Source organism: Dreissena polymorpha, chromosome 7, assembly GCF_020536995.1.
Source record: "Dreissena polymorpha isolate Duluth1 chromosome 7, UMN_Dpol_1.0, whole genome shotgun sequence".
NCBI lineage: Eukaryota > Metazoa > Mollusca > Bivalvia > Myida > Dreissenidae > Dreissena > Dreissena polymorpha.
In genome coordinates, this window is record NC_068361.1 from 47,903,459 (window position 1) to 47,915,682 (window position 12,224).

The following is a 12,224-nucleotide window of genomic DNA, read 5'->3' on the forward strand; positions in this document are numbered from 1 at the left end:
TAGCGTATGCATTTTTTAACGTTCTCTATATCGTATGCGTTTTCTTATGCTATGTCTACATAGAATAAAACCGCAAACGCTACGAAATCAAACAGCGCCTTCAAATTACGAAGAGAATACTAATTCATAATAATTTTAGCAAATATTTGTATTTGTTTAACGTGTATTATTTATAAAACAACACAAAATATATGTATTATTTGCAAATGTTATACCTCATAATCATTGCCACACATAAATCTTAGCATTACGCCGTATAACATTACTAGCGGACTTAACGTGTCATTGTATTATTTTTTTATATATATTTCCTTTATAAAGGTGTATATGTCATTTCCGCAGAAAACAAAATCACGAAGCCTCACACACGTACAATATTACACGCGGACATGTTAACTTAAACCAGTTTTAAATATTTTCTTTGTTCGAACCTATAGATAATATCTATAATATATGCTAATATATTTAATAAAATAGCAGATTAACAAGTGTAGCGCATCTTAGCAATGTGTTATTTATGATTTAAATCAATCTTATGAAACCAGTATTCCGTCTGCATTTTCCTTCTTTGTTCATATCGTATGCATTTTTCAACGTTATCTAGATCGTATGCGTTTTCTTGCATATGCATATATATGCACATTTAATACGTCATTTCCACACGTACAACGACGCATTACACTCGTACAATCGTCGGATACCCACGGCTGCTGATTACGCTCCGCTTATCTATCATGGTAAATAACTAAATACGTACCCAGCGTGCCAAACATTGACAAATTTTGGGGACCGCCTGGGTTATATACAGTTGCACTGAGAGATTGTTCTGTATTGTATTTCGAATTGACACTGGCAATTGATTATAATCGAAAATAAATGTGAAATTAATAATTACAGAAAATAGTTAATTGTCATAATTGTATGCCTGCTGATAGCTGCATACAAACCATTCTTACACCGCCGCAAACACACTTGATCTAATATTTTCAATAAGGCATTTAATGAGGACTTTTAATAGTATTCGACGTTTTCATCTTCTATTGTTAATTTCTAATACGACGGTTGTTTTTGAGTATATAGTTTTAGTTACAATTCAACATTATAAGAGTTCCAAATTTTATATCATGAGTTTTTGAATCATCAGATCATTTTTGAAATGTATGTACTTGATTAAGTGTTCGAGCGATAAAGACGTGTTTCATTTCCTGTCATACGCATTTTTCGAATTCTATACGAAGAAGGTCGAAATAAGACACATTTGGAAAAAATATTATTGGTAATTTATTACACTTCCTAAATAAAAAAAAAAGAATGGACACAAATAATACCATTATCATAAAACGCTGGAAAGAAGTTAAACGTATTCCGAAACAAAATTATTTAATTACTGTTGATCTTTTTGTTTTTATCCGTTTGTTTTTAAGAATTACGTTGTCAGATCAGAATTGTGATGAGCTCACACCACCATTGCCTGAAAACTCAGTGTTTACCTCTCCTGAATGGGTTTCTTGTAGACACTACATTAACAAGGGCTGTTTGTAAAACATACAAGCCCCCCATATGGGCTGTCCGTTGTAGTGGCAGCCATTGTGTGAATACGATTTTTGTCACTGTGACCTTGACCTTTGACCTAGTGACCTGAAAATCAATAGGGGTCATCTGCGAGTCACGATCAATGTACCTATGAAGTGTCATGATCCTAGGCAAAAGCGTTCTTGAGTTATCATCCGAAAATCATTTTACTATTTCGGGTCACCGTGACCTTGACCTTTGACCTTGTGACCTCAAAATCAATAGGGGTCATCTGCAAGTCATGATCAATCTACCTATGAAGTTTCATGATCCTAAGCGTATGCGTTCTTGAGTTATCATCCGAAAACCATTTTACTATTTCGGGTCACCGTGACCTTGACCTTTGACCTAGTGACCTCAAAATCAATAGGGGTCATCTGCGAGTCATGATCAATCTACCCATGAAGTTTCATGATCCTAGGCGTATGCATTCTTGAGTTATCATCCGGAAACCATTTTACTATTTCGGGTCACCGTGACCTTGACCTTTGACCTAGTGACCTCAAAATCAATAGGGGTCATCTGCAACTCATGATCAATCTACCCATGAAGTTTCATGATCCTAGGCGTATGCGTTCTTGGGTTATCATTCAAAAACCATTTTACTATTTCGGGTCACCGTGACCTTGACCTTTGACCTAGTGACCTCAAAATCAATAGGGGTCATCTGCAAGTCATGATCAATGTACCTATGAAATTTCATGATCCTAGGCCCAAGCGTTCTTGAGTTATCGTCTGACAACCACCTGGTGGACGGACCGACAGACCGACAGACCGACCGACCGACATGAGCAAAGCAATATACCCCCTCTTCTTCGAAGGGGGGCATAACTAGTAAAGTTCTGCCAGATCTGTTAGTTTTCCACTTAATACTGTTTTGTTATTGTAAGCTTATCCATGCTATTTTCTAATACTTGGGCGTTTGATATGTGTTGTCCAGTCAAACAGGTAAATGAAAATAAAACATGAATACTTTAAATATCATAATAGCCAAAACTAACAATCATAGTTTAACATAATTTCATGTCACGCAGCCTTTGAAACTCAATAAACGTACACAAGTCCATTTCTATTTTCTTTGCGTTTAAGTTTGCTTATTTAGTTTTAACACAACGTTTTCCAGTGTCCGTACAATATTCTAAACTACAAGATACATGTGGCGTAACGGCCACAACCGCCCCGCTACAAAACATATTGTGTGCCTTCCATACTGCTGTTTGCGTGATACTAAAGTCAAAATACAGATATAAACGACGAAACAGTTGCAACGAGTGCAAATTCTGACGGGCCATATGTAGAGTCTTGTGTCTAAAAATTGCATCGTAAATATTACGTATGCAACGGACATAGATCGAATACATACGGAATGGACCGATGTTTTGATCGTTTATACCTGAGGCAATGAAACGCTGGTCTAGGCGTGACTGTCTTTTGAAGATTGTATGTTGATAAACATTGCGATTATTATTTTTATTCAATTCTTCCCCATATATTCGTTACGTTACATTTAGCATGTTGTGTTAATTTGCGGCATAAAATATAATAGAGCTATAGTCAGAGGCTTACCATAGTCAGAACCAGTCATATCGTTTCATCGATCCTCGTTTGGAATATTTCCACTCTGTTTCTCAAATCTCTTACACGACGGTTTACATTATATGTGAGAGCATGGAACAAAAACTTCGTAGAGATAGCGGTTTCTCCAGCAAAGGGGACTTTACCTTTACTATACACGTTTTTTTCGGCGTAGCTGTATTAAGCCAGCTTTTCACCTTACCTGACCTTTGTAAGTGTCCAATAAAATTCAAATAAAATTTCCCGCGGCTAGGTACGAATGAATACACTTCATTTATTCCATTGGCTGATTTGAGTATACCACCAGAACATTGGAAACATATCCGCGTCTTTGTAACACTGTTTTACTGCATGAAACAATTTTATCTCTAATGAAAAGGCTTAATAGATAGAACAGTTTTACACTCAATTCTCGACATCAATACAGTGTGTGCGTGCACCTTTTATTTTCAGAGGATTGCTTGCGCAAAAGCGTTTATCTTATTTCCATATTCCTGTCAACATGTTAACCTGTAAAAGTAGCAACTCGAAATCGAGCCTATGGGTATTTGGTCCCGCGATAAAATTAATTGCGTAGGAGTGTGAGTCATTTCAGCGTTGGATTGTTATTGCATGCCTATTATCAGCGAATGTTCAAACGGTTCATTTCAATCGTGAGTGTAGCAAGTCGAAATCGAACCTATGGGCATTTGGTCCCGATGTAGACATTATGCTTCAAAACATTGAAATCGTATTTCAATTTTGCAACCGTAAAGGTCGACCGTTTACATTTTATGAAAGCACTCATGCAGCTGCTATTAACTCCCTTTCCAAAGCTACTCTTAATAGAGCCTAGTGGTATTATGGTTAAGGATAGGATGATGAATATTGCTATTGAGCAGCGAGTAGTATTCGTGTTATAACCAAAGCCGGGACTTGCACCCAGATTTCTTCTCCCTCGAAGAAGGAAAAGCGTTCTGCTTTGAACTACTGTGGTTGTATAAACACGTTTCATACAAGCTACATGATCAAGAGGTGTCACTCAGCGTTTGTACGGGCTTGTGACCGTTCTTTTCACAGCGAAATGAAAAGAGCCGCTTTACCACCTTGCGATATGCAATACGGACTAGCATACTAGCAAACAATATAGCCTTTACTTTTGCCATGCATTAACGAAGAAACATTGGCCTTTCGGCGATGGCTAACCTCAGAAATCCCATTCAAATAGATATTTTTTACATCTTGCAGAAATGTTTTGACGCAGCATTGAAGCGACACTGCTTTGCAAACTAACCAAGTAGTTGTTTAACATGTGCCTACAGATCTGTTACATCAATACATCATATATTGTATCTTATAACCAACCATATCATTGAAGTAATACTGCTTTCCGAAATATTAAAGCAGGTGTATGAATGTGCTTACGGGTCTGTAACATTGATGCTACTATACTATATATTACATCTCACAACCAAATCATAGCGATGAAGCGATACTGCTTTTCAAAACATTCAAGCGGTTGTGTTACTTGACTGTCGTTTCAAAATGGGAACATTCGTATTGTTCTGTACAAACAATTGAGTTCTTGAGTGTTGAATACGGTTGAAGTGTAGCGAAATGTTTCAGGTTTTAAACTGCATGCAACTTTTAACGCAAAATTGCTTTGCACAATTTCAAACTTCATGATCATACATCGAAAGTTATGAAACTGCGTATATAGTTTTTATTCATTTTGCTAGCGAAATTTTAACATTTCATTGAATAACGCAAGTTTATGGCCATGTGGTGAATGTCATGAAAGTCGCTTAAACTGATGTATATACTTTTTCATCATATCATCTCAAATGGAAAGTCAAAATAATCCTAAACGTCATTTATATAGTGTGTTTTGTTCGTATATTCTACAAGCGCAATATAAAGCCTAATACTGTTGAACGTTTGTGTTAATGTGTCTCATTGAAAGACAAGTTATACCAATAACGAGCCGTTGTACAAAATGTGTATGCAGTCAAAGCGAGGTAACTGCTTTAAGTTTACGAGTCGCCTTATGTAAGTCTCAACACGAGTAGTTCGTTAGGCGCAATTAATGTTCAACGCAACATTGAGTAGCATAGTTTGGTCCATATGGCGAATATCTTATAACGGTTAGTTGTTTATATAGTTTTTTTATCATTTCACCTCAAACTAAAGTTTGAAAGTTTTTTGCTTTGTACGATTGAAAGCTAGTGGTGTCACTCGGCGTTTTCACGGACTTGTGACCGTTCCTCTTGTCTGAGTACAAGAGAAGTCGCCTTCCCACCCCAGCCCTAGCAGACTTTGTGCATTAAAGCACTTAATAGAAATGTTATTGCTCGGTCATCGGTCAGGTTCGGTCAACGCGTGGCCTGCGTTTCTGAGAGAGCCAGATTAAGATATTTCGTGTCACCGTACGAAAATACCATGGTGTCGCATAGCAAAGCACAGGCATGTCCACCATGCGTGCCTACCACCCTTCCAACAGCGCAACAATGTGGTGTTGAAAGGATTCCCAGATAGTGTCGAAAGTATTGACGGTCATAACGGGGACGAGTTGCTTTATAGCGCCTCATTTCGTATTGACTTGCAACCCCCGCCCTAGACCGCTACACAGCTAAATGGGCAGGACTCCATCTGACTATCAATCTCAGCGGTCATAGTTTTGAAAAGCGTCTGCTTGTTAATTGTTGGTATTTTGGTACTTGGAATCTCTTGTGCCCAAGTAGACTTAAAATTTGGTTTTATAGATCATGCAATCATTAACTGGTTGGTAGCCTTATCAAATGCCATCGCGTCCTCGGACTCGCATACGCATCGACCCACGTCAGGTTCTAAAGCTTGCGGGCAATAATGAGTGTCCCTCGCGATAGATTGAGGAGCCTTGCCAGAGTATAACGACAGCATGGATAACACATGTTAGAACCGAAAACCGAGGCGTTTCCCCTCAAGTGCTATCGGTTCGCTTCGCAACTTGTGGAGTCGGTCTATTGACACCTACATACCTCGGTCGCCCATACTCAGTTAATTAACCGCTGTTGTCTTTCTGCTTGCCAAATAGCAGTCAACGACAACCTTACATTGATCTAGCCAGATTGGAAACTACGAGCGAAAACTAACTCGCCCAAGCGAGTGACCCGCTCCCGATTCGAGCAAAACCTCACCTAAGCACTATCGACCCAAAAAACGCCAGTAACACTGCTCCGTTACTAGGGAGCCTTTGCTAGTCAACACAAGTAATTTGCAATCCTGGCTAGAGCAATGAGTATATTCGGACTGGTGTACCACCATGTGATTGTCTGCGTCTAAATTGTTGGTATTTGATACTTAGAGTCTCTGTGCCAAAGTAGAGACTGAATATTTGTTTTATAAATCAAGCAATCATTTACTGGTTGGTAGTTCTAACAGTGCGTCAAAATAAGCACCGTGAAAACATTTTAGCACCGAAATACGAGGTGTTTACCCCCAAGTGCTATCAGTGCGCTTCACACTTGTGGAGTCTTAAACCCCTCGGCCGCCCCAAACACAGTTAATGACTGTTAATGTTTATTTTTTGTTTGATTTTGGTATTGCATAGTTTAAACACAAACACATACATCAATACATCAATATTGCTGGCCAGCACAATAAAACAACAATCTCCTTTATTTTTTCATGTAAAACATAAACATTAAACATACACACTGTCAACACTTGCCACTTGCAACACCGAGTTCGTTTCAGTGCAGAATGTACACATTTTTCGATCGACACACATTCGCAATGTTACATGGATTCACAAGTTACATGGATTCACAAAGTTGCACTGATGTCCATACACGGGCCAATGTTCAAGTTATCGGTGCGATGGACCCCACGGTTTGTCGCAGCTATACGCCACACGTATGTATTGACTACTCGGTGTCCACATCACGGTTTGGATATTGGCACTGAAAATAGAAAAGCAAATTGTGTTAAACAGTAAACGATGAAAGTAAACAGCCTGAAATGATAAAAACATGCATGTGTAATATACCATGTATCAAATAAAATAGTAAACACAAACTGATAAAGAAAAACACCACAACTCTACCACTGTTTAACTGATACTTACTTTTTTGTTTTGTGTTGCATGTTCAGGCGCCTCTTTCTGTCACTGCTCGTCTAGCAGTACAGCTGAAATGAAATAAAAAGCATGATCAGAAACTTTCATTGTAATTGTACAACTTACAATTTATGTGCACAATTTTGCATTTAAGTATAACATACAGTAAAACAATTTCAACTAATACTCACTTTTGTGTTGTGTTGTTTCCACAAAGGCGCCTTGTTGTCACTGCACGCCTGGTAGTAAACCTGACACGTCTAGTAGTAGAGAACACTCGTCCAGCAGTAAAGCTGAAATGAAATCGAAAGCATGATCAGAAACTTTTGAATGTGTTTGTACAACTTACAATTTATAAACACATATTGAACTGTAACAGTAAACATGAAACAGATAACAATTTTACTTACCTATGTTGTCTTTCGCTGAAATACAAAAGTCATGTTCATAGCAATCATAGCATATTAACACACAATGAATACAACTCAAAACTTTTAGTAGAAACTCAGTACTTACTTTGTATTTTGTATCCAATCCCTCTGCGGACAATCTTCTTCAGTCCACAATCGAGCTGAAATCAAGACTCAATGCATACATGTAAATTTTGCCAAATAAAAAACAGAACTGTGAACCAAAACTTGAACTAAACAAAACTAACTTTTCAACTGTAATGGTACTCACCTCTGGCAACTGAAATCATACAGACATTTTGCATAGCACAATACATTTTTAGTTTTAAGATAAGAATGATTTATGAACATTTTACTTACACAAAGCATAAATATGAAAAACATGCTATGATGAAAAAAACAATATGTATACAAATTATACATAAAGAAACACAATCTACTTACCATTGCTGACCCGAAATTGAGAAAAGCACATTTTGTATAGCACAACAATCATATTCAGTTTTACATAAATGAAGTGTACTTACATCTGCCCAACTGAAATGAAAAAGAGCATAGCAGAACAAAAGTCATCAAATATATTTCAACATGCAATTTAAAGAAGCAAATTGTACTTACCATCAGGCAACTGAACTGATAAAAACACATTTTGTATAGCAGAATACAAGTCATCAAAACAGTTCAATATGAAAATTAAAGAAAGTTTGTGTACTTACCACAGCCATACTGAAATGAAAAGAAACACATTTTACAATGCAAAATACAGGTCATCAAAACAGTTCAATATGAAAGGCAATTGTACTTACCACAGCCATAATGAAATGAAAAAAGAAAACACATTTTACAATGCAGAATACAGGTCATCAAAAAATTCACTATGAAATTATAGAAAGTTAGCGTACTTACCAACAGGCTACTGAAATAAAAAAAAGACATTTGCATAGCAGGATACAAGTCATCAAAACAGTTCAATGTGAAAATTAAAGAAAGTTTGTGTACTTACCACAGGCCATACTGAAATGAAAAATATATATTAAGCATTGCATAGCAGGATACAAGTTATCAAAGCAGTTCAATATTAAATTATAGAAAGTTAGTGTACTTACCACAGCCATACTGAAATAAAAAACAACATTTAGCAATGCATAATAATCAGACTTACCTAGCTGATCTTAAATCATTCTCTGTTTCTCAACTTCTCACTTGTCAAAAAGTCTGCTCTGTAACGACCCACCACTCAAATCTGAAAAATAGTTAAGCAGAACAAAGCACAACACAAACCAAAAGAGTAGTTCACTTACCTCATATTTTGTGCAGAGTTTTAACAGCCAATTTTCTTCTTGAAACCTGTATTCGTCTTTTTTTTGACCCACTGGGGAACAGTCACAGCAATGTAAGTCTGAAACATAGAAGGGCATAACAACACAACATACAAACCGTATATTTGTTTCGACTTACCTTGTGGCTACAGTCAAGACACAGCTGCTGAATTTCTTTTCTGTCACAAGCTGTCAAAACATCTCTGCAATGTTAACCTGAAACATAGTAAGAAAGAGAAACATTTGTATACAACATAGTAAACACTTACCTTGTTTAAAGAGCTGAGTTGCAGCAGTGATTCTTTATTGAAATCTCTTCTTTCCCTCACTGCATGAGAGACCTAAAAAATAGCATGCAAAGCAAGACACTGTTTGTATGTCTACTCTGAAACAGAGCAAAATAAAGCATACATGGTACTTATAAAACAAACACATTGTTCCACTTACCCTTCTTCAACAGTTTAGTCACAGCAGTTGATATCCTTATTCACTGTTGAGGCTACTATGAGACCTTTTCTGCAATGCTCAGCTCCGTTCGACTGTCAAATATTCAGGTCATGTCATATCTGAAACGAACTAAATCAAAACATGATAGTACACAATCATTGATAAAATCTTAAAACAATTGTATGCTTCATAGCTTTGTGTTGTGTTTTTTACTATACATATCACAGACAACTGGCGACCACAAAAGAGTACATACATTTTTTGTATTACTCAAACATTGCTGTATTAAGCTCACACTCATATCAACAAAAGCATTTCGATACACAAAGTAAGTGTTCACCATCATAGTACATCATCAGTTAGTTCGACATCCCACGTTTGCTCAGGTGTAAGTACTGGCTAGCATTTACCCTTTTCAGTTAACCGTCACACATCAGCATTTCTAAACACAAGTACTGATAGATTCTACCATTGCTATTATCTTTCACATAGACTTCTAAATATCAAATACTTGTACTCACGGTTTGGGAGCTCCCTCCAAGAAACACATCTGTACTGCTCGACATCTGGCCCTCTACTGAAACAAATATTTGAAAACACATGCATGTAAAACGTTTTAAACAAAAACCAACACAGAACCAAGCTGCAGCAGCTATTCTGTCTTAAAATTGTTTTATCCATAGCTACATGGAAAACCTGAAAATAGCATAACATCACATTATAGCAGAACAAATAAAAAAACAACTTGGTCAACTTACCTTGCTTTTGTAAAGATGTGTCACAGAGGTGGAAATCTTTTTCCATGTGTAAACCAGTGACTCGAATCTGCAACAAAGTAAAGAACACATTGTACACCTCAAATCAATGACTTAAAACATACCCAACTTCTTGAATTGTGGTTTAGCAGTTGAAATCGTTTTTACTCGTGTCCCTCTATTGACACCCAGTAGGAAACCACTCTGCATGTGCAATCTGAAACATAGCAATACACACATGGTACAAATCAAACTACCACAATTGTTACACTTACCCTATTTGAAACGTTCTATTCACATCACAACAATGTTTCTCTTCTTGAATCATCTCGTTGTTGACTGCAAGTACATCTGAAACATAGAAGCATGCACAAAACATACCATATAAAAACTATTTTGTATCACCATATGTTTGCTTTTCTGTTAATGCCAGCTTCCAAACCCATCACTGCCAACAGCATCTTTTTTCTGTTCATGTCAGCTTTCAATCCTTCACTGCCAACGTATCTGAAAAATAGTAAAACAGAAAAAACAAGCATAACATATCATTAGGACAGTTTTACACAACAGATATGAGAGCTCTTAACGCTACGTCTGTTCTGCTCAACTGTCCAAATGCAACTGACAGTACTTCACTGACAGTATATTTTTTTAAATAATTCACTAACATTGAGTCATTCTAACCTTACTTCAAGGCTTGTTGAGAAGCTTCAAAATCAAGACTGCATGGCTCCACTTTCACTCAACTGTCAAATCATCACTGCATAAGCACTCCTGGATGTATTATAGCAAAACATGCATAGAACAAACATTCAGTCAAAAGTACTTTTTTACTTTATCACTGCCCTGTGCTCAACTCCAGTCATCATGACATCTCTGTTTAAAAGTCTGAAACATAGGAAAACATGCAATGCAAATTAAACATAGTTACTTACCTTCTAGCATATTGTTGGAGCTCCAACAAATCATGACTGTTCACTTCAGCTGCCAGACTTGAACTGCCAGCACACATCTGAAAATCTGAAACAAAGCATTCATGTTCCATATGGACTAGCCGTATGATTTTAAGTACTCATCATCCAAAAAAGAGTACATGAAAATCTAGTAAAAAATAGGTTTTGATTGTTCATAAGTTATACTCTGAAAGAAACCATGATAATGAAGAAACTCACTTTATCTCTTCTTTTGTCAAAATACCAGTGTTCATAGTAAGATGAAACACACATTACCTCTTCGTTTCCCAGCTCTGTTAAACTGACAGGTCTTCATTTTATGTCAAATCTGAAAAGATCTACATCAAAACATGCATAGTACACAATCTTTGTTAAAACAGTAAATAGTTGTTGCATTCAACGCTATGCGTATTTGTCACTTTACAAGCACAGACAACTGGCGCCCACAAACGAAGAAACTTTCTGTACTACTCAAACATTGCTGTATTAAGCCCACACTCATGAACATAAACCGACATATTTTGTTATAGACTTATAGTCCCTAAAACTGTACAAAAAGAATCAAAAGCAGTTTTCAGTCATATATCTTTATTGAATTCTATACATAGGCAATACAATCTACAGTACTCACCACAGCAAACTGAAATTAAACATCATGAAAAATACATGTCAAGCAATACATTAATCATATTATAGTGATATCAACAAACGCAATTCAATAAATTGTATGCATTCAGTAAGTGTTCACCATCATGTTACATCATCAGTTCGATTAGCATCACCACAATACATCAACTCATAATAGGTTAGCATTGAGCTCATGCTATAGCTATCATACATCAGCATTCATAGACACTAAAAATCAAGTAATATCTACAGTACTTACCACAGCACACTGAAACAAAACCTGTAACAGCATGCAAAAAATGAAACCAATACATGTATCAAATATAGTGCATATAAGAAAAGTATGTCGATACACCACCTATTAACCATCAATTCGTTTGACATCCCACGGGACTCAACTGTTAGTTTGGCTAGCATTAGCCTTTCAAAACATTCAGCATTTTAGACACAAGCACTGATTACTCTACCCATCATATCATCATTCACATCAT